The sequence below is a fragment of the Geotrypetes seraphini genome, chromosome 4 (genome assembly GCF_902459505.1).
Source record: "Geotrypetes seraphini chromosome 4, aGeoSer1.1, whole genome shotgun sequence".
Taxonomy (NCBI): domain Eukaryota; kingdom Metazoa; phylum Chordata; class Amphibia; order Gymnophiona; family Dermophiidae; genus Geotrypetes; species Geotrypetes seraphini.
The window spans coordinates 32,842,911-32,863,938 of NC_047087.1; the positions used below are offsets into that span (position 1 = coordinate 32,842,911).

Here is a 21,028-nt window from a genome sequence, read left to right on the forward strand (position 1 = left end):
TTTAACTACGGTTGAAAACGCTCGAGAAGCATTAAAATATTGAGCCTAGCACGGCTTAGCTCTAAGGAGCAACTGCAATGTTGGCACAATACATGAGACCCTTTGTGGGGTTTTTGCACCCTGGGAACAATTTTCAAACAGCCAGCATAATTTCTAATCATGCAAAGGCTTTCTATCTGCACGCTTTGTGCAAATTTCCAAAGAGAATTGATAGGTGCTGTTTCCTTTTGACAATTAGTAAGTGCAAAGCAGATGCCCTGAACCCCCCACCTCCCCCCATGTACTTTGTATCTGTTAAGTGTACAGTGGAGGTCAGCCAAGACAGGGATGGGAAATTGCTTCAAGTGAAAGTCGTTTGCTGATAAAGAATGTGGACTATGCACATACAGAGCCAGATTCAGTACATGGTGGCCAGGGTTAGGCACCAAAAAGATCAGCGCTATGCTAGTATCCTGCAAACGGCACTAGCAGGGCAAAGATCTTACTCGCACTACCTACCGCGCCTCTCGAACAAACCACCTACCCACTTAAGATCATTAGAAGGTCAAACTTAGGGTTACCAGATTTTCCAAACGGACCCCTAGACCCCCCCCCCCCAGTTCCACCCATCCCCACCCAATTATGCATCAGCCCCGCCCCAGTCCCGCCCCCACTGCCTGCTCTTGGATTCCCTTCTGCCCGACAGCGATTTGTTGGAAGCTTTTCAAAATCCGGACAAAGTGCCGGGTTTTGAAAAGCCGTTCGGACCCCTGGACATATCCTCAAAAAGAGGACATGTCCGAGGAAATCTGATAAGCCTAGTCAAACCCAGGGCAGGATTAATTCGTCGAGGGCCCCAAGGCACACAAGTACACTGGGCCCCCCTGCCCCACCCCTCCCCACCATGCGCCCAGGCGGAAACAGGAAGCTGCGTCAGAGGGAAGCTTTGGGCAAGCAGCACTGCTTGCACAATTACAGTTCCCATTGCCTTTCTTACCCGCGTTGCTTGCTTGTCTTACTTTCTGTCGATGGGGGGGGGGGGGGGGGTGCGTATTGCCGATCGGGGTGGGGCCCGCATTGCTGATCAGGGGGGCCCGCGTTGACGATCGATGCTGGAGGGGCCCATCGCCGTTTGGAAAAAAACAATGTTGATGCCCTCCTTCATTTTGGGCCCTAGGCACGTGCCTACTTGGCCTGTTGGTTAATCCTGCCCTGGTCAAACCACACTATCTGATATTCCTGAGAGGTTTTCAAATTCCTTTATGGAATATTTGACTCTTTGATTCCCCTCAGTGGGAATTCCTTTCGATCCTGCTATTCAAGAATTAGAACAATTCACACATTAGCATTTCCTTCTCTGAAAGGTATTAAATGCACCGGGAAGTTTAGTAAATCTTTTACTTTTAAATTGGTGAGAATTTGGAATGGACTTCCAGATTCTCGAAGACTGGTAGATCAATTATTTCAATTTTGAAAAAGTTTAAAAACCTGGTTGCTTTCACAATCGTTAATCTGATTTTAGCTGTCGTATAGTAATTTTAAGCAATTCAACATACTTTTTTCTAATTTTTTCCATCCATCTAATCTAACCAATTTCTGTTTTTATCCCAAAGTTTTTACTTGTTATGTTTCATTTTTTAACAAACTGTAAACCAAGTCGAGCTCCTTAGGGAGTAGATTCGGTATATAAAATGAAGATTGGATTCGATTAGAGCTACTTTATTAGTCTCTGCTGTTTTTGAACAAGATGTCAAGGCAGTATTAAGATGATATTTTCGTAACTCTCAAACTTTGTTTCATGGGGAAAAAAAGTTTGGATTTTCCCTGACGTCACAAGACAAACACAGGAGCGGAGGAAATAGTTCCTGGCCATGAGAACTGAAACAGTAATTTTGGGTACAACATTTCTTTTGGCTTATTTGGGAGTGAAATACGTCTTTTTTTGCACCTGAACAGTTAGGGCACTTTCTGGATTTGAAGAAGTTGGTAGCCGGGAAAGTTTAGCAATTATAGAACAGCATTTTGGTTAAAGGGGACCCAGCTGTTAAGCCTATTCCTGATTACGTAAATTTGAGTTTTGAGTTTCTCTTCATTCTATTATGACCTCCCCACCAGGATCGCCGTCGGGAAAAAGGGCGACCTCCCTTCCGCTTCCCCTTCTTCTCCTAACCCCCGACCCTCCCCCCCGGCTTCCCTCGCTGATTGGTGTTTCCTTCTCCTCCTCCCTTCCCCCTCCCCCCTCCCATCTTCTCGCTCCGGCTTCGGCCGATTTGGCCTCGCTCCTCCCTATACGGGATCGGAGCTTGTTCTTTCTCTTCATTCTATTATGACCTCCCCACCAGGATCGCCGTCGGGAAAAAGGGCGACCTCCCTTCCGCTTCCCCTTCTTCTCCTAACCCCCGACCCTCCCCCCCGGCTTCCCTCGCTGATTGGTGTTTTCTTCTCCTCCTCCCTTCCCCCTCCCCCCTCCCATCTTCTCGCTCCGGCTTCGGCCGATTTGGCCTCGCTCCTCCCTATACGGGATCGGAGCTTGTTCTTTCTCTTCATTCTATTATGACCTCCCCACCAGGATCGCTGTCGGGGAAAAAGGGCGACCTCCCTTCCGCTTCCCCTTCTTCTCCTAACCCCCGCCCCTCCCCCCCGGCTTCCCTCGCTGATTGGTGTTTCCTTCTCCTCCTCCCTTCCCCCCTCCCCTCCCATCTTCTCGCTCCGGCTTCGGCCGATTTGGCCTCGCTCCTCCCTATACGGGATCGGAGCTTGTTCTTTCTCTTCATTCTATTATGACCTCCCCACCAATTGTTGCGGTCTAAGGAAGATGCATGTTGAATGCCCTAATTTTGCAATTTTTTTTCTATGATGTTTCTTTCTGTTTTTCTTAAGCAAGAGTTCTCTTGTATACTATGTTAAAATTGGAATAAAATATAATTTTTATTTAAAAAAAAAAAGACCATTAGAAGGTCTACTGAACTTCACGAAGTCAATAAAAACTCACCTCTTCCCTTGACCCTCTATGAGAGTGCTCAACCCAAATTTCTAACCCTGCCACGTTTTGTCATACAATGTTTTGCCACCTTTTGTCAAACTATCACCATTTTTCTCACACTTTACAATACCATACGCTGTATCTTCCACACTATATTTGCCATATCAAGTCTACCTTGCTACGATTTCTCATGCTATGTCTGCAACACAATGTTTGCTGTTTCATGGTAGGTTTTATCATGCCACGTGCCATAACCTCATGTCATACTAGGTTAACCATGATTGTAATCCTGTTTTTTGCCATGCTATGCTTTGCCATTTTATGTTTTACCATGCTTTAATTGTTTTGCCATCTTTGTCAGACAATGTCCTGCCATGTTTGCCATCACTTTGTATAAATACACTTTATGTATGCAAACTTGTAACCCATTCTGAGCTCTTCTGGAAGGACAGGATATAAAACCAACTAGTGAAATAAATAAAGGGCTGGTGTAAAGCCGGGGGCCCAGCTTAGGTGCCTAATTTCTGGGAATCCACCTTTCTGCTCATTTTGAGTCTCGCACTATGAAATTTAGGCTGGGGCATAGGGCAGATGCGCATGGAACTCCTAATTACTGCCAATTAAGCATTAATCGACTCCAATAATTGAGTGATGGTGCCTAACTGACTAGTTAGGTTACGCATACATCTGGGATCTGCATCCAAATCTAGGTGACCTATAGTCCATGGTTTAGTGCACAATTTGCTTACAGCGTGTGCTATTTGCAAATATTGCCTATTTTTTTTTTTTAGATAAAATGCTTATGTGCATTAGTTCACACATGTGTACCGCATTGTATATGTATGTGTACTGTGAGCAAATAGATCTCACTCTTAGAAAAAGTAAATTCTATATATGGCGCCTAAACTAGCATTATTCTACAAGCCAAGCTTAAAGTTAGGTGTGGTTTATAGAATAGTACTTATGCCTGGGAGCTGTGCCTAACCGGCATGGCCATTTGCACCAATAAAAAGGGAGAGTGTAATGCAGTGATTAAAGCAACAGCCTCAGCAAATGGGTTATATGCCTGAATTTGCATGCACAATTTCAGCACTATTTTTTTAAATATAGAATTATGGGGTATGGTATATGCATAGGGTGTAATCCTAATGACATTCATTTCCAACCACAAAATGAAGATCTATGGGTGCCCATCCGTATTCAAAATTCGAATGTATCTTTGTTTTTTCCCTCCAAAAACATACCGCCCAGGCATGCCCCATTTTTTCCAATGCTTAGACCAGTGTTCTTCAACCACCGGTTCAACTGGTGCCGGTCCACAGAAATTTCCTGCCGGACCAAAGGGCCAGCATGTGCATCAGGCACAAAACAGTGTTCTTCAACCGCCGGTCCACAGTGCAATCGATGCGGCGTTATCTTCGAGCCAGCTCCCTCTTCCTAACTGATTCAGTGCACAAAGCCACGGGCAGTGGCTCCTACGGGCATCCTGCGCCTGAACCGGAAGCCTTCTCTCTGACGTTGCAACGTCAGAGGGAAGGCTTCTAGATGAGGCACGGGACGTGCAAGGTGCAATTAGTACTATTATGGGGGCGGGGTCTGGGGTGGACATTGGGTAGAGATGGGCGGGGTCTGGCACACGACTTAGCCCAGTGTTCTTCAACCGCCGGTCCACGGACCGATGCCGGTCTACAGAATAATTCTTTTATTTCTGCCGGTCCATAGGTATAAAAAGGTTGAAAAACATTGGCCTAGACGATGCCTGCTGTGGAACTCATATGTTCCATGATTTTTCAATCAGGCCATTTTACTCGGGTAAAAATAAAGTTATTCAAGTATATGCTTTTGAAAATCACTGTCCACATGTCAGATTCTCACATTTAAACTGAAACACAAAAGTCACAGAGAATAAGAATTTTGCAGTAAGAAATGACTAATGATGAAATGATTAATATGCATCTAATAATCACTATTCTTTATAATCTTTGAACTGAAAGAAATCCATCAAGCAACAGAAAACACGTGAGCTCTAATCTTCCCTTTCTGCTCCTAAAGGGAAATGTCCCTTTGTTTAAGGGCAACTTTCTAAGGTGCGCTAACCGATTTAGCGCATGCTAAATGCTAATGCGTGCATATTAGTCTATGGACGTGTTAGCGTTTAGTGTAAACTAAATCAATTTGCGCGTGCTAATCGGTTAGCACACCTTAGCAAAAGAGGGGGCTATTTGGGTATAGAGGTTTTGCCCTTTTCAAACATTGTCATATTTATCTAATTACCCTAATACATACTTTTAACTGGGTTATGGGCAAGGAGATATACTACTACCATAACTACGATTAATTATTTCTAGAGCGCTACCAGATGTACAGAGTCACAAAGGAGACAATCCCTGTTCAAATGAGCTTACAATCTAAGCAATAAAGACAGACAACCAGGAAGCCAGGGGTAAGGGTTACAGTTAAAGGGGTTGGTTAATCTACTGGCTAGGGTGGTGAGCAGAGGGCAGAGGGGGAGTAGAGTTACGAGATGAAGGCTGTCTCGAAAAGGTGGGGTTCCAGCCTACTTTGGAACAAGGGACATGGCAGACGGACTCGTGTAGTTTATTCCAGTCATATGGGGGCGGCGAGATGAAAGGAATGAAGCCTGGAACTGGAAGTGGAGGAAAAGGGTCAAGATAAAAGCAATCTGTCTGAGGAACAGAGCTCTCGGGGATTTGTCTGAGGGGAGGCAAGACAGGAGAAATACTGAGGGGTTGCAGAATGAACACACTTATAGGCATAATTGATCCATTCCTACAAAAGGACACACAAGGTATTGTGAATGGCAGATTCTCTTTCAAAAGGTGCAAAGGGTGCAAACGTGGAAAAGCTGTCTTAAATGATTGATCTTCAGCAACCAAGTCGTGAAACTGTCGTTTAGATGACTTACTCATTTCAACATGAAATTAGGAATTCTAAAGTTGGACAGTTCTAAATCTAATAGATGCTGGCACTGTCCTTTGATACTCAGCTTCTGGAAGTCAATATCAAGTTTCAAGTTTTATTAGGATTTTATATACCGCCTATCAAGGTTATCTAAGCGGTTTTTACAATCAGGTACTAAAGCATTTTCCCTCTCTGTCCCGGTGGGCTCACAATCTATCTAACGTACCTGGGGCTATGGAGGATTAAGTGACTTGCCCAGGGTCACAAGGAGCAGCGCTGGATTTGAACCCACAACCCCAGGGTGCTGAGGCCGTAGCTCCAACCACTGCGCCACACACTCCCTCCAATATGGGGACAGATTAACCTCATACTGGAATCAACAATGCCTTTGACATATGAGGCAATTATATGTGGAACATTGCTGCATGTCAAACCTCCCATGGATCGCTACAAAGATAGGCTCTTCTTGATTATGACAGGGATAGGTATAGAGATGATAACCCGCAAATGGAAGAATTGCGATTGCCTCAACTTTCCGTTTTGGATACAAATACGAAAACATGAATGCGGATATGTTGGGGCATAGTGAATTATTTCATTTGGTTTGGGGCCCGTTGTTATCTAGGTTTAAAAATCATTTGTTTATTTTTATACATGTCCAGGTCGGGGAGGGTGGGTGGGGGGGGGGCATATCTTTTTGGATTATTTCTTGATTAAATTGATGGAGGGGAGGGGTGGGATATTTATCTTATGCATTGTTATTAATGGAATTTAAGTGCTTATATTGTTATTCATGTCTGTATAATTTATGGCACTGTGTTTTAGCTTTGAAAATCAATAAAGTTAAATAATAATAATAATTCTAAAGTCAGGATTTGGTTTGCCACCGACACATTTCAAGTGATTTTGTCCCTCCCTTTCCCACACTGAGCTTCAATTTACCCAGTTTTAAATTGGGTCGTGTAAGAGTAAGTGTGCTCTCTGACCTTCCCCCCTGTTCAGATGTTGCAATGCAGTGTGCAAGCACTTAAAAGCTATTCAGCCCAGGGGCGGCTGTATATTTCCGAACTACTGAGCCTCTGAAGAGTTCTGGCATCCTGTTTGGATGAAATAAACCGTAAATGGGGATAATAATAACTGCTATCATATGCAACAAATTTAGAGGAGCCAAGGATGCCTTGGCTAATCAAAAAGCCTAGTCCAGTCTGCGGGATAAGACAAATTATATTTCCAGCTCATTTTTGGAAATTGTTGCCAAGCGTTCCTAAACCCTTTAAAGGGAGGGTTGTTGGAAATGCATACTTTTTAAACCACCCAGTGTGTAGGCCTTCAGTTCACTGGAGTGTTGCAAAAAAATAATAAAGAACGGGACGAGGAAAGCAGGAAAGGAAATGATGGAATTAGTTGTTGGCCTGATTTCTCAGTAGGAAGAGTCCAGACACTAAGTCAGCACTTTTACGTCTGCGACTTGTATGTATTCCCTAAGAGTTACTGAAAAATATACATGAAATCCTCAAGGGCATGAAGATTTGAGATCCCTTGACCAATTAAGAATGGATTTGGCTTTTGTTATTCACATCCACTTCAGCTGTTGGGGTAACTAAGCCAGACTTATCCTGACTTAGTTTGTACCTAAGTATCCTTTTTCATGAAATGTCTGTTTTTCCATTGAGTCATGTCATTCTAGCATTTCTTTTGTTTCTTTTACTTTTTATGAGCGTGTCTCACTATTTCAAAATGTGCATTCCTGTAGCTCATCAAAATAAAATATAGCATGCAAGCTAGTTTTTTTTAAGAAAAAAGATTGTCTTGTTTAATTAGCGTCAAGTAGTTGCTCTGTTTTATTCAGCAGATTAATTCCACACTTATAAACCAGTTCTGTTAAATTTAAGATGAATTTTTCATTCCAATACATTAATAATCTGGATGAATCCTTCAGTTGTTGCTCTTCCATGTGTCTTTTTAGTTAAGACGTTGGTTGCATTAAACTAGCCCTGGCTCAAAGCTGTTTTAAAACCATTAATAACTGGAGAGCTCCTCTTTAAAGGATGAGACTCAGCTTTGAATTTGTTTCTTTCTTAAATATTCAGAGTTCAAAAATGTGGCAGGAAGGCAAACCCACTACTATCCTCCAGGGTTTTAAGAATAGCAGAGAAATTTTTCAGAGCTGGTTTTCTGAGCTCTCTGCCTACAAAGTGAACTAGAATTAGACTTTCCACCCCCCCCCCCCGTGCAACATTCAACAAATATTTACCTACACGCACGCACACTTTTACAAAACCGTAGCGTAGTTTATAGCGCCGGCTGCAGCAGTAAAAGCTCCGACGCTCACTGAATTCCTGTGAGCGTTGGAGCTGTTACCGCCGCTAAAATCCGCACTACGGTTTGGTGAAATTGGGAGGGGATAGGGAGGAGGGTTAATTTGGACCAATATTACAATGTTTTTGTTTTGCCTGTTTGTTGATATATTTCCTCCACATAAAAAGACAATGACAAATTGAGATGGGTTGGGTTGTATATAGGACACAATCATTTATAATCTCTACATAGCACCATGACAGTCTCTGTATAGCCCTTAGAAAGAAACTTTAGGAGTGTCAGTGATGGCGTGATGCCTTCAGTCAAATCTTTTGTCTCTTGACTGCTGTCTAAAGCTCTCGCCTCGCTGAGAGATAGAGACCCCCAGCAAATCCCCCCCCAAAAAAAATTACTGCCGCTGTGAGAACTGGCAGGGCTTATTTCATACCTGCTCTCCAGCTGTGACACTCCTCAGACAATCTAAAGTTACATGATTTCAAAAAGTCATCGTGAACTCCAAGGTGGTATTACTGACTAGAAAGATGTTAATCCTGACAAACTGCCCGAGCATTAGCCTGAACCGCGGCTAGATTGAATTCTGTCTCCCCTGAGAGGGCTGGCAATACCGGTGGTAACAAACCATCTTTTTTCACAGTGCCCTGAAAAGCAGATGAGTGCCAGGTGGAGATCTTTAAAAAAAGAGCATCAGTGCCCTCTAGTGATCACAGCACTGGGCTCGTCAAGGAGGGATCAGCAAGCCTTCTAGATTCCATGCTAACATTACGTTACAGCAGAATAATTATAATCTTCCAGCTGTCTTATGTTGAGGGCAACGGAGAGTTAAACGGCATTATCTACATCAACTTTTCTGTATATTTTTTACACCAAATATGTATCAGTGTTCACTGGCATTTCAGCAGGGTTAAGTGGTAATTTAATTCTTTTCTACAAGTAGGGGAAGCTCTTCCACAAATCAATCTGCCAATTCTTTGACTTGAATGTCACTTTATAGGTTTGGTTTGTGTGTCTGGTTTGTATTAAATTTAAAAAAAAAAAAAAAAAATAGAAAGGGGGCAGGGCTCAGTAAGTTTTTATTCACGTGGACAAGGCAGTACCTCAGCAGACAAGGCCCTTAAGTGTGCTTTCATGAAATAATAAGAAGACTTTAAACTAATTCCCAGATATCCTTGAGAAGTCTGAGGACCTTATTTGATAAAGATATTTGAATAAGGAGCCACATATATGTTAAAAGAACATGAAAACAATGTATCACAAGTCTGCTATATCAAAATGAACGGGTGTTTTATAAGCTTTCAGATCTCAGGAAATGGCCTCCATCAGGCAAGATAGTTTCTAAAAAAGAGTATTAACAAAGCACACAATATGGTTCGTTTGGAGCTTTTCCCCCCCAAAAACCAAAAATGTCAGGTCTTCCAACAGCTGATTTTTTTAAAATCCCTTGGAAACGTTTTTGCCCTGCAGTCCACACGGTTACACTACATTAAACTGGCCTAAAATGATGATTCTGCACAATCGTCCACAGGAAAGGAAAAAAAAAAAAAGGGGAGTTCAGTACCTAATGCCCCATATGGCATACGCAAACAGAAAAAGAAAATGGAAAATGGAAAAAAATCAGACAACTTTGTTAGCTAATCATTTCCAGATGGTGTACGGAATTTGGAATCGCAGTAAAGTCACTGTGAATGCCAGCATGTCTGACTGACTCTGCCACTAAAAGAATATGCCTTACAGGAATGCTGTTTAACCATTTTGAATAAAACAGTTCCAGATGGGGGGGGGGGGAAGTCTCTGTGCTTCACATATTGAAGGTATCAGCCTGAATATGTGAGTCAGGAAACGAATCCAGTACAGCTCCAAAACAAAAGAAAGAAAGAAAAAAAAAAAAAAGGTTACAGAGGTTTTTCTTCTTTTTCCAGAAACAGTCATCTCCAATTTAGCATATACAGCAGAGTGAAAAAGAACAGTGAATTTAATAGAAAATGCTCCTCGCAGAACCCTTTAAGTCTGAAAATGCATGCCTTGTGTGAAAGCTAACTAGGGGTGATTGTCCATGTCCTCCACAGGCTGGACTGCCAAACTACAAAAAATAAAAGGAAACTATTACAAGAATTGAAATGCTGAGCAATTTATTTTTAACACAGCCGCTGCAGCAAAGAAAACCAACCAACCACTTTCTGGGTCTGGATGAAGAGCATCACTGGAAAGTAGTGTCATTCACAGAACTAATCTATCCTCATCACACATTCATAATACATATAGCCACGGTTTCCACTTAAAATATCACAAAGAAGAACCTTCATTAAAATAATAACAGGAATGTAAAATTACTTATTAAACATGCATTATCGAAACCTAAAATCTCGAATCCATAGCAAGGGAAAGATAGGAAGGTCATAACTTTTTTTAAACATATACCAAAGCGCCTGTGTCCTACTATTTCCATTCTTTCTTAGTAGAGGGTCTCCTCTGTCTTACTGTTACCCTGTCAATATTTAAAATCAGCATTTGTCTCCTAGACGCTGTAGAAAATTTGCAATTTCAATTCAAACTCAATATTTACTGGGACTGGTCTTGCAACAAATTCAGTTTGCATTTTAGCGTTTGCTTGGAACTTTGGGTTTTGTTTTTTTTCTGCTTAGAGGTTGTCATTGCTATAACCTCTATTATCTATGAAGCTGTCTGAAAGAATTGCAATAGAAAAAAAAAAAAAAGATGTTAGCAGTTTTTGTCTCCTCTGTGTTTCCTTTTCATCATCATCCCCCCCTCCTTTTGATAGCTCGCCTCCTAAAATCATTAATTTGCTCACACCGTTTTGATCAAAGGGTCATCCTGTATTTCCCACTGACATAAAGACCCTCCAGCCTGCACAATCATTGCCTTGTGCCTTCAGGGCCAATTCAACAGGAAACTGAATTAGACACACGTCATGCTAAATCATTCTGCAACCCCCTACTTACCATGTATATGCACACATGCAAGCATGCATGAGTGGGAACACATATACACATTTGCTGGCCATATGGAAGCTAGTTAAGATCAAGCATGGATAAACACATGACCCAAATGTTTGTTGTTTTTTTCTTGCATTTACATTAACATCTGCATAGGGTGACTTAGTTTGCATATTTCCCTTCAGCTCTGTTTACAGGGGCCTCTTCATTCCTCTGTTAGGTTATTAAATAATTAATAAAGAAAATCCATTTTCTTAGCAGCTGTTTGATGGTCCATGAAATTCCTATTGCATCGTCAACAATGATCAACAGGAAGTAACTTGTTCCCCGTGTGAGTCCCATCAAATTATTTTTTTTAAAAAAACAAAAAACAAGGGAGAAAATAATCTCAATGGGGAGATAAAGGTGATCTTTGAATGTGTGGGCACAGTTTGCCAATTAGGTTAAATCATGAAACAGATCTACAGTGAGTCTCTGTGGTTCCTCTGCATGTAAATAATGAGACATTGCCCTTTTTTTTTTTTTTTTTGCAACTGTACTCCGAGAATCCCAGTGCACCAAATGACTGACCCCCAGCTGAATCCACATTCTATACATTTAAACATTAGAGATAATAAATGACCGCAACCATGAAAGCTAAAGCCAGCTACATTATGTCAAAGTGCAACGATCACTCTGGGAGGGTTACACCAAAACACATTTGGGTTTTCTGCAAGTTGCTAACACTTATTTGAGCGCGAGTGATCTCGACGTCTACTATGGTATTCCACAAAAAAAAAAAAAAAAGATCCACACTGCACGCATGGTAGCTCGCAGAGGATGCATTTTCAAATCGGTCAGGGTTTATGAACGGAGATGCATGCACGTTTTAAATAGTCCTGGTGCCTTCTTAATATTGCAGAATAGAGATCAAACACAGTATGAGCCACTGCATTAGTATTAATATCCCCCAAGCATTTCCAGTGAAGAGCTGTGTATTTTCCTCTCCCCCCTACCACCCTGTTTATCCATTGCATGTAGCCAAATTACAACCATAAGTGAAGGTTTTCAGCCCCAGTACTGCCGGTATCACTTGAGAGCTCACACACAGAAAAAAAACAAACAAACCATGAATTAAAAAGGATTGCAAAGCAATATGAACCTATTTCCCTAGAAACGAAGCTGGCTTTTGAATTATAACGAACTAGAGACACCCACGAAGAGAAAAGACTCAAGTCTTATTCCAAAATTATAAGGAACAGCCATATATCTGTGAGTCAAATACAGCACCATGGATTTTTCTTTTAAAAAAGCAAATAAACAAGAGAGGGGGGGGGGGGGGGAAAGAAAAAAGGATAAAGCCAGCAGGGAAGAAAAGAGGAAGCAGGAAAAAACGATTTGCATGAAGTGCCTTCTGTTTTTCAGGATCTGACAAGAACTAAAGCCGATCACTTTCTCTAACCTTATCCACGCTGTCAAGTTTGCCCCCGGAGGATTCCTGGAGAGAATCGCCAGCTCCTTTTTTTTTTTTAGCACCGGGGGGGAGCGATTTGACACCTTCAGTCTCCCGGGAAAGCTGCTGCTGCTGCACCCAGCCCTTCCCCGGCTCTCCTCAAAGCGGAGCACACAAGCTACCCCCGACCCCCGGGTAAAATAAAAAAAAAAGGCAAGCCAAGAAACAGCAGCTCTAATTTAGACGCATAAACTCCAAGGCGAGTCTCCTGCGGCACCGCTCGCGCCTTACCTCGCCGGCCGGGCAGGCGAGTCTCTCCATTCACAACAAGTAGCCCGAGCGCAGCATCTTAGCCCTGAAACACTCCAGTCAAGTGAGGAGAGCTGAATGAGGCTGGGAAACTGCTGGCAGGAATCGGAGACGGAGGGGGGAGGGAGGGCGGGGGAGGGGAGGCAGAGAGAGAGGGAGGGGAAAGAGACGGGGCTGCAGCCCTCAGGTACCCTCTGGCACGGCGGCAGGGGAGGGGGGAGCAAGGGAGGACACACCATGACCCCCCCTACCTTCCTGGGGGGAAAGCATGGGGAGGGGGAGGTAAAGGGTTCAGAAGCAATTGGTGGTCGAGGGGGTGGGGAAGGATTGCTGGCATGCAATCCTTTCCCTAGGGGACCTAAATATTAAGGGGAAAAATGATTTGGGTGAAGGAGGGAGATTTGATTGTGACAGACACACAATCTCTGGTGCGGGACTAGAGATTGAAGGTAAGGGGGGAACAGAGAGTTCAAGGCAGTGACGTGCTTTTCTTCTAAGAGGGAGACTGGGAGGGAGCCCTTATGAATTCTAGTTTTCAGAAAAGGAAGCAGAAGTGTTACATGTGCCTGCCCTACCTACAAGTTTACAAATTTTTTTTCTGGGTCCCTGATAAGAAAGCAGATGTACACACCATGTATGAAGATATGAATGCTAACATGCGTGAGCGTGTTCATGCTTATAGTAATGGTTTGATTTGCTAAAAGTTTTCTTTTGTAAAGTTATCCACGTTGACCATACAAAACAGGCAACGAGCTGCAAAATTATGCAAAGCAATTCATTATTTACCTTTGCAGCGGGGCTTAATTTTTACACACAAAAAACGTGAAGTGGAACGGTGGAGGCACCGGAGGGGCTGGGCCTGGGGCAGAAGCAAGAGAAAAAGAGGGCCGGGGTGACTTTTCTGCTCTACCCCAGGCTTGCATTCCCTCCCCTCCTCTACAGTGCAATATTTTCCGATCTGGAACACTCTACACTGCTGCTTTGCAGTTTAAAAAGATGGGTATTCCCGCTGAAATTAAGCTCTCATTTGCACACCTAAATAGCATGTCCAGACAAGCACAAAATCACATTTTTGCCTGAAACTTAATTGTACCTCAGAAGGATGTAAAATATTTTTTTCAGCTCTTTCCCCTCCCCCCCATTGAAGTCAACAATTTTAAAAGTTAGCCCGAGAGCTAGTCTCGACGGGCGTTGGTAACATGGGGCTGGAAGGCCCTTCATCTCGACCCGTCGGGATTGGCTCTTGAGGGGGAGGAAGGAGGGTTAAGGTTTGAACGGGGAGTTAGGATAGGCTAGAATGCGTCCTGCCAAGATTAGGGCTGTAGGATTGGTTAGCGACAGGACGCTGGGGGCAGGACTATATTTAGCTGCAGCCTTTGAGTGTCGGGTCTCTTCCTGTCCTCGGCGGCGGCTTTGGGCGGTTTTTGGTCCTTCAGAGGCTCGCGGTTGCGGGGAGCGGTGCGGTTTCGGTGGTGATGGTGGAGCATGAGGAGAACCTGGCCAAGGTGTCTTTCTTAGCAGGGGATTCTAGTTCTTCTTCATCTTCTGTTTTGGGGTAGGAGGGTCTTTCGGATCAGTCTCGCAATGCGGACATTAGATCTCGGGGTGCCCCTGCGTTGGTCGCGTTGTCTGAATTGTGGGCGAAGGTGCCGAAGGCGTGGCAGCCTAAAATTCGCAAACGATGCTCATAAAATTCCTATGAGCATCGGAGCACTTACCTTGCCAGCTCACGCTAAAAAAAAATCTCTAGCACAGCTTGATAAAAGGAGGGCCTGTGTCATTTTTGCACCTTTTTTTTTTTTTTTTTTTTGCAAAGTCCTGTTTGCAAAAAAACGTCATTCCTCTGCACAAAAAGGGTTGCAGGGCAGAGGCTGCGAATTACAGACCGGTGAGTCTCACATCAATAGTGTGTAAAATCATGGAAACTTTAATTAAACGCAAATTAGACACGATCCTGTATGAGGGAAATCTACAGGATCCCAATCAACATGGATTCACCAAGGGTAGGTCCTGCCAATCCAATCTCATCAGCTTCTTTGACTGGGTGACAAGGAAGCTAGGCTTGGGAAAGTCTATGGACATCGTGTACCTGGATTTCAGTAAAGCATTTGATAGTGTCCCACACCGCAGGCTGTTGAGCAAAATGAAATCGATGGGGTTAGGAGAAACACTTACTACTTGGGTCAAGGATTGGCTAAGCGGAAGACTTCAAAGGGTAATGGTTAACGGTACCCTCTCTAAAACATCAGAGGTGACCAGCGGAGTACCGCAGGGTTCAGTCCTGGGCCCACTCCTTTTCAACATATTCATAGGGGATCTGACTCAGGGGCTTCAGGGTAAAATAACATTATTCGCCGACGATGCTAAACTATGCAATACAGTAAGTGAATGTAATTTACAGGATAGTATGACACAGGACCTGCTTACATTGGAAAGATGGTCCTCTACCTGGCAACTGGGCTTCAACGCTGGGAAATGTAAGGTTATGCACCTCGGTAACGGTAATCCATGCAGAAATTACACCTTGAATGGGGAAACTTTAACTAGTACTTCGGCGGAACGAGACCTAGGAGTAATCATCAGTGCAGACATGAAAACTGCCAATCAAGTGGAGAAGGCTTCATCTAAAGCAAGGCAAATGATGGGATGTATCAGTAGAAGCTTTGTCAGCAAGAAGCCTGATGTCATAATGCCATTGTACAGAACCATGGTGAGACCTCATCTGGAATACTGTGTACAATTTTGGAGACCTCATTACCGTAAAGATGTGCTCAGAATCGAGTCGGTTCAACGGATGGCCACCAAGAAGATCTTGGGTCTCAAAGGTCTCTCATACGAGGAGAGACTAAACAAACTACAGCTCTACACTCTAGAAGAACGTAGGGAGAGGGGAGACATGATTGAGACATTTAAATACATCACAGGACGTATCGAGGTGGAAGATGATATCTTCTTTCTCAGGGGACCCTCTGCCACCAGAGGGCATCCGCTCAAACTCAGGGGCGGGAAATTTCGTGGCGACATAAGGAAGTACTTCTTCACAGAAAGAGTGGTTGACCGTTGGAATGAGCTTCCAGCGCAGGTGATCGAGGCCAACAGCGTGCTGGACTTCAAGAATAAATGGGATACATATGTGGGATTCCTACGAGGGTCAGAGGAGGAAAGAGGGGATCCCTAAGAGAGTCAATCTGAATAAATAGTCACTAGGTATAGACTTAAGAGGAAGGGACAGTACGGTGGGCAGACTTGATGGGCTATAGCCCTTTTTCTGCCGTCATCTTCTATGTTTCTATGTTTCTATTGATAGCATCCTGGCCTCAGAATCAGACAATAACTGTCGCGGAGGTTGCTGGGACAGTTACCCCCCTCTTTTACTAAAGTGCGTAATCGATTAACGTGCGCTAATTGAATTAGCGTGTGCTAAACGTTAACGCGTCCATAGACTAACATGCACCTTAGTAAAAGAGGGCTTTAATATCGGTTCATAGACAAAGGCGCGTGCCAACAACTGAGCGCAAGACGGAGGCGCGCGCCGAAGAAAATTACAGTTTTTAGGGGCTCCGACGGGGTTTTTTGTTGGGGAACCCCCCCCCCCACTTTACTTAATAGACATCGCGTCGGCGTTATGGGGGGTTTGGGGGGTTGTAACCCTCCACATTTTACTGTAAAGTTAACTTTTTCCCTAAAAACAGGGAAAAAGTGAAGTTTTCATTAAAATGTGGGGGGTTACAACCCCCCCAAACCCCCCACAATGCCCCCACAACACGACGCGATGTCTATTAAGTAAAGTGGGGGGTTCCCCCCCACGGGATCCGGAAGGTTCGCCCCCCACATTTCGCCCCCAGCAATTCGCCCCTCACATTTCGCCCCCCACATTTCGCCCCAGACACATTTCGCCCCCACACATTTCGCCCCCCGGATGTTTTGCCCCCACACATTTCGCCCCCGCACATTTCGCCCCTGAGCGTTGGATTATGACCCCCATCTTCTTTCTTCCTCCCTCCCCCCCCCCAACGCGGGACCCTGTGGCACCATCAGCTCTTACTCCCTCTAACGCCGGCCCTGCAGCTCCGGACTTCCCCACACCTGCTCTTCCCCCCCCCCCCCCCGATCACTATTATTTTAAATGTTATGGCAGCCGCGGCGCTGTATCCATCGGAGGAGACTTCTAACCTCGGCCTGCCCCGGAACTCTTCCTGCAACAGCAACTTCATGTTATGGCAGCCGCGGCGCTGTATCCATCGGAGGAGACTTCTAACCTCGGCCTGCCCCGGAACTCTTCCTGCAACAGCAACTTCATGTTCCTGCCTAGGCGGGTGGTGGCTGCAGGAAGAGTTCCGGGGCAGGCCGAGGTAGCGTTGGATTATGACCCCCATCTTCTTTCTTCCTCCCTCCCCCCCCCCAACGCGGGACCCTGTGGCACCATCAGCTCTTACTCCCTCTAACGCCGGCCCTGCAGCTCCGGACTTCCCCACACCTCAGGCCGAGGTAGCGTTGGATTATGACCCCCATCTTCTTTCTTCCTCCCCCCCCCCCCCCAACGCGGGACCCTGTGGCACCATCAGCTCTTACTCCCTCTAACGCCGGCCCTGCAGCTCCGGACTTCCCCACACCTCAGGCCGAGGTAGCGTTGGATTATGACCCCCATCTTCTTTCTTCCTCCCTCCCCCCCCCAACGTGGGACCCTGTGGCACCATCAGCTCTTACTCCCTCTAACGCCGGCCCTGCAGCTCCGGACTTCCCCACACCTCAGGCCGAGGTAGCGTTGGATTATGACCCCCATCTTCTTTCTTCCTCCGCAGTAAGAAGTGGCCTTAGCATGGGATTTTCCCTACGCTCTTAGGTCATTTTTTACTGCAGCTATAAAAATGGCCTTTTTGTATTTTTTTTTTTGTGTTAATGGCCATTAGCGCGTGGCTATTACAAAAAATTTACCAATTGAGCACTTACTGACACCCATTTTGTAGACCGTAAGGGCTTGAATCTATAAAAGACGCCTGCAGTGAGGTGCAAACCTAGCTTCTCTAGGTGCCTAACTTACACCCCTTTTTATGAAGTCACGTTAGGATTTTTTATTGCCGGCCGAAGCAGTATTAGCTTCGACGTTCATAGAGTTCCTGTGAGCGTTGGAGCTAATACCACCGTGCACAGCGATAAAAAAAAGTCTAACGCGACTTTGTAAAAGGGGGGATCAATTGTGCTGTTAATTGAATAGCACCATTAAAAACCAAGTAAAAAAACAATTTTAAAATATTTTATTTTGGGGTAGGCACCTAACTTACCCCCCTCTTTTACAAAGGTGTGCTAACCAATTAGCGTGTGCTAAACGCTAACGCATCTGGCAAGATACACAATCTAAATCTGACATATTGTAATCACAAAACAGAAAATAAAATTATTTGTTTCTACCTTCCACTGTCATAGCCAACATTTGGGGGGGGGGAGGGTTCCCTACTGTCTACCATCTCTCTCTCTCTCCCTGCCTTGTGCCCTGGGTCAAATCTCTCTATTCCCTTCCATGCAGCATCTCTCCCTTCCTCCCCTCTATTACCATGTGCAATATTTATTTCTCTATTCCCATGCACACTCTCCCTGTACTACACCCTTTGCCCAACATTTCTCCCTCTCTCTTCTCCATGCAAGACTGCCTCCCCTCCACTATATGAAGAATTTCTCCCTCTCACCCCTTCTACCTCTTTGTTTCATCTCTCCCTTCATCTGCTCTACCCAAATTCTTCCTCTCTCCTCCCCCCTCCTTCCCCCTGAGCAGCAGTTTTCCTCCTCTCCCACCCATCCCCCTGTGCAGCAGCATCCCACCGATCTTCTCACTGTAAAACCTGACATACTACCGAGGCCTCCTAAAGCAGCAGTGGCGGCAGCAGCACTCTGAACAGCCTGCCCTGCTAAGGCTTCCCTCTGCTGCATCACTGATGATGTCATCAGTGATGCGGCAGAGGGAAGACCCGGGTGGGAAAGGCTTCAAAGCAGCCTGTTCAGAGCGCTGCTGCCACTAATGTTTTAGGAGGCCTTGTAGGTACGTCAGGTCTCACCAGGGTGGGGGATCGGTGAATCTGTGAATCTGATTTTCTCAGACAATGAATTGTTTCAAATCGATTCACCAAAGTGAATTGGTGAATCGATTTGAATCAGCAAATTGGGCAGCACTAGTCTACACTGAGGTGCCTACTAGTGTTTACCCATACTTACCCAAAAGGTAGGCATAGTTAGGTGTGGAGTTTGGGCATGGCATGAGCTCGGTGCCAGCATTTTAGGCCAAGAACACCCTGGTCTAAAATACTAGCACCCAAGTTGCAGACGTCTGATTCTATAAACTAGTGTCCCACAAACTTTTTTTTTACTCAGTGGCACAGTAAACTCCAAGCCGCAGCTGGAGGGCACCTGAAAATGCGCGGACGTCAATGTGATGACATCACATCGACCGCTGCGCATGCGCGAAGGCCCTCCAGATGGGTCCCTGAGCCGCCAGTTGTGGGTGCTGAAGAAGGAGAGGCACCGAGAAGAGAAGAGGCGCCTTCAAGAAGAAGAGGCGCGGCTGCCTGCTGACTACCACGAGAAGTGCGTCTTGTAGACAGTCAGCTAGCGCCTCGCCGGCATCTCATGGCACACCCAGAATCTCACCGTGGCACACACACCCTCTTTTACTAAGGTGCGCTCACTGATAAGTTCGCGCTAATCGAATTAGCGTGCGCTAAACGCCAACGCATCTAGAGACTACATGTACGTGTTGGCGTTTAGCGCATGCTAAATCAATTAGCGCGCACTAATTGGTTAGCACACCCTAGTAAAAGAGGGCCACAGGGTTCAATGCACTGCTATGAACGGTGCCCATCTTTGAATGACATGCTGTAGGCGCTGTTTTCCTAGACGTCTACCGAATTAGGCGCGGTGTATACCATCAGGCCCTAAGGGTTCATATGTTATTCTTGTGCTAACCAGTTAGCGTACAATAATGTAGCTGCGCTGATTAACACAGGAACATGCACCCCTGACATGCCCCCTCAAAATGCACAAATATCGTTTTAGCATGCAGTTAGCGCGGACACATTTAATTGTGCAATACAATTAATTGAACATAAAATACTGCATAAAACGCTCTATTAACTACACAAATAATACATAACATAGAAACATAGAAATTGACGGCAGAAAAGGGCCATAGCCCATCGAGTCTGCCCATACCAATGACCCACTCCCTGATTCTTACTCTCCTAGAAATCCCACCTGAATATCCCATTTTCTCTTGAAATCTAACACGCTGCTGGCCTCAACCACCCGCTGAGGCAGCTCGTTCCAATGATCGACCACCCTTTCGGTGAAGAAGTACTTCCTAGCATCACCCCGAAATTTCCCTCCCCTGATTTTCAGCGAGTGTCCTCTGGTTACCGAAGGACCTGTAAGACTGAAGATATCATCTTTCACCTCTATACGCCCAGTAATATACTTAAAGGTCTCAATCATGTCCCCTCTCTCTCTTCGCTCCTCCAGTGAGTACATCCGCAGTTTTTTTAACCTTTCTTCATACGTGAGATCCCTGAGCCCCAAGACCATCCTGGTAGCCATTCGCTGAACCGACTCAATTCTCAACACATCCTTTCGGTAGTGTGGTCTCCAGAATTGAACACAATACTCGAGATGAGGTCTCACCATGGATCTGTACAGTGGCATTATGACTTCAGGTCTTCTGCTGACAAAACCCCTACGGATACAGCCCATCATTTGTCTTGCCTTAGACGAAGCCTTCTCTACTTGATTGGCAGCCTTCATGTCGTCGCTAATGATCACTCCTAAATCACGTTCCACCGTGGTCCTGGACAATGTTTCACCATTTAGTGTGTAAGTTCTGTGTGGATTTTTTTTGCCTAGGTGCATTACTTTACATTTTTTTAGCATTGAAGCCTAGCTGCCAAGTTGATGACCACTGTTCGAGCTGTCTTAGGTCCTGCGTCATAAAGTCGGGCACACTGCTTTTGCCAACTATGTTGCATAGTTTGGCATCGTCGGCAAACAGTGATACTTTTCCTCTAAGTCCTAGGGTCAAATCTCCTATGAATAAATTGAATAAACAATCATTTTCTCCCACCCTCCTTCCAATTAATAATACAATAAGACAAA

General features: G+C 44.9%; 1 protein-coding gene across 2 annotated transcripts in view; it reads right to left on the reverse strand.

The window, feature by feature from the left end:
• The window catches only part of CDH11 (cadherin 11), a 291,717-nt gene extending 278,747 nt beyond the window's left edge, over positions 1-12,970 (reverse strand). Inside the window, exon 1 of one of the 2 annotated variants that reach the window (XM_033942468.1) lies at positions 12,878-12,970. The gene's annotated coding sequence lies outside the window, so the exon portion shown is untranslated. Of the gene's footprint in view, positions 1-12,595; positions 12,824-12,877 lie in introns of those variants that run through there. The other variant, XM_033942469.1, reaches the window with a different exon arrangement.
• Positions 12,971-21,028: the final 8,058 nt, after the last annotated feature.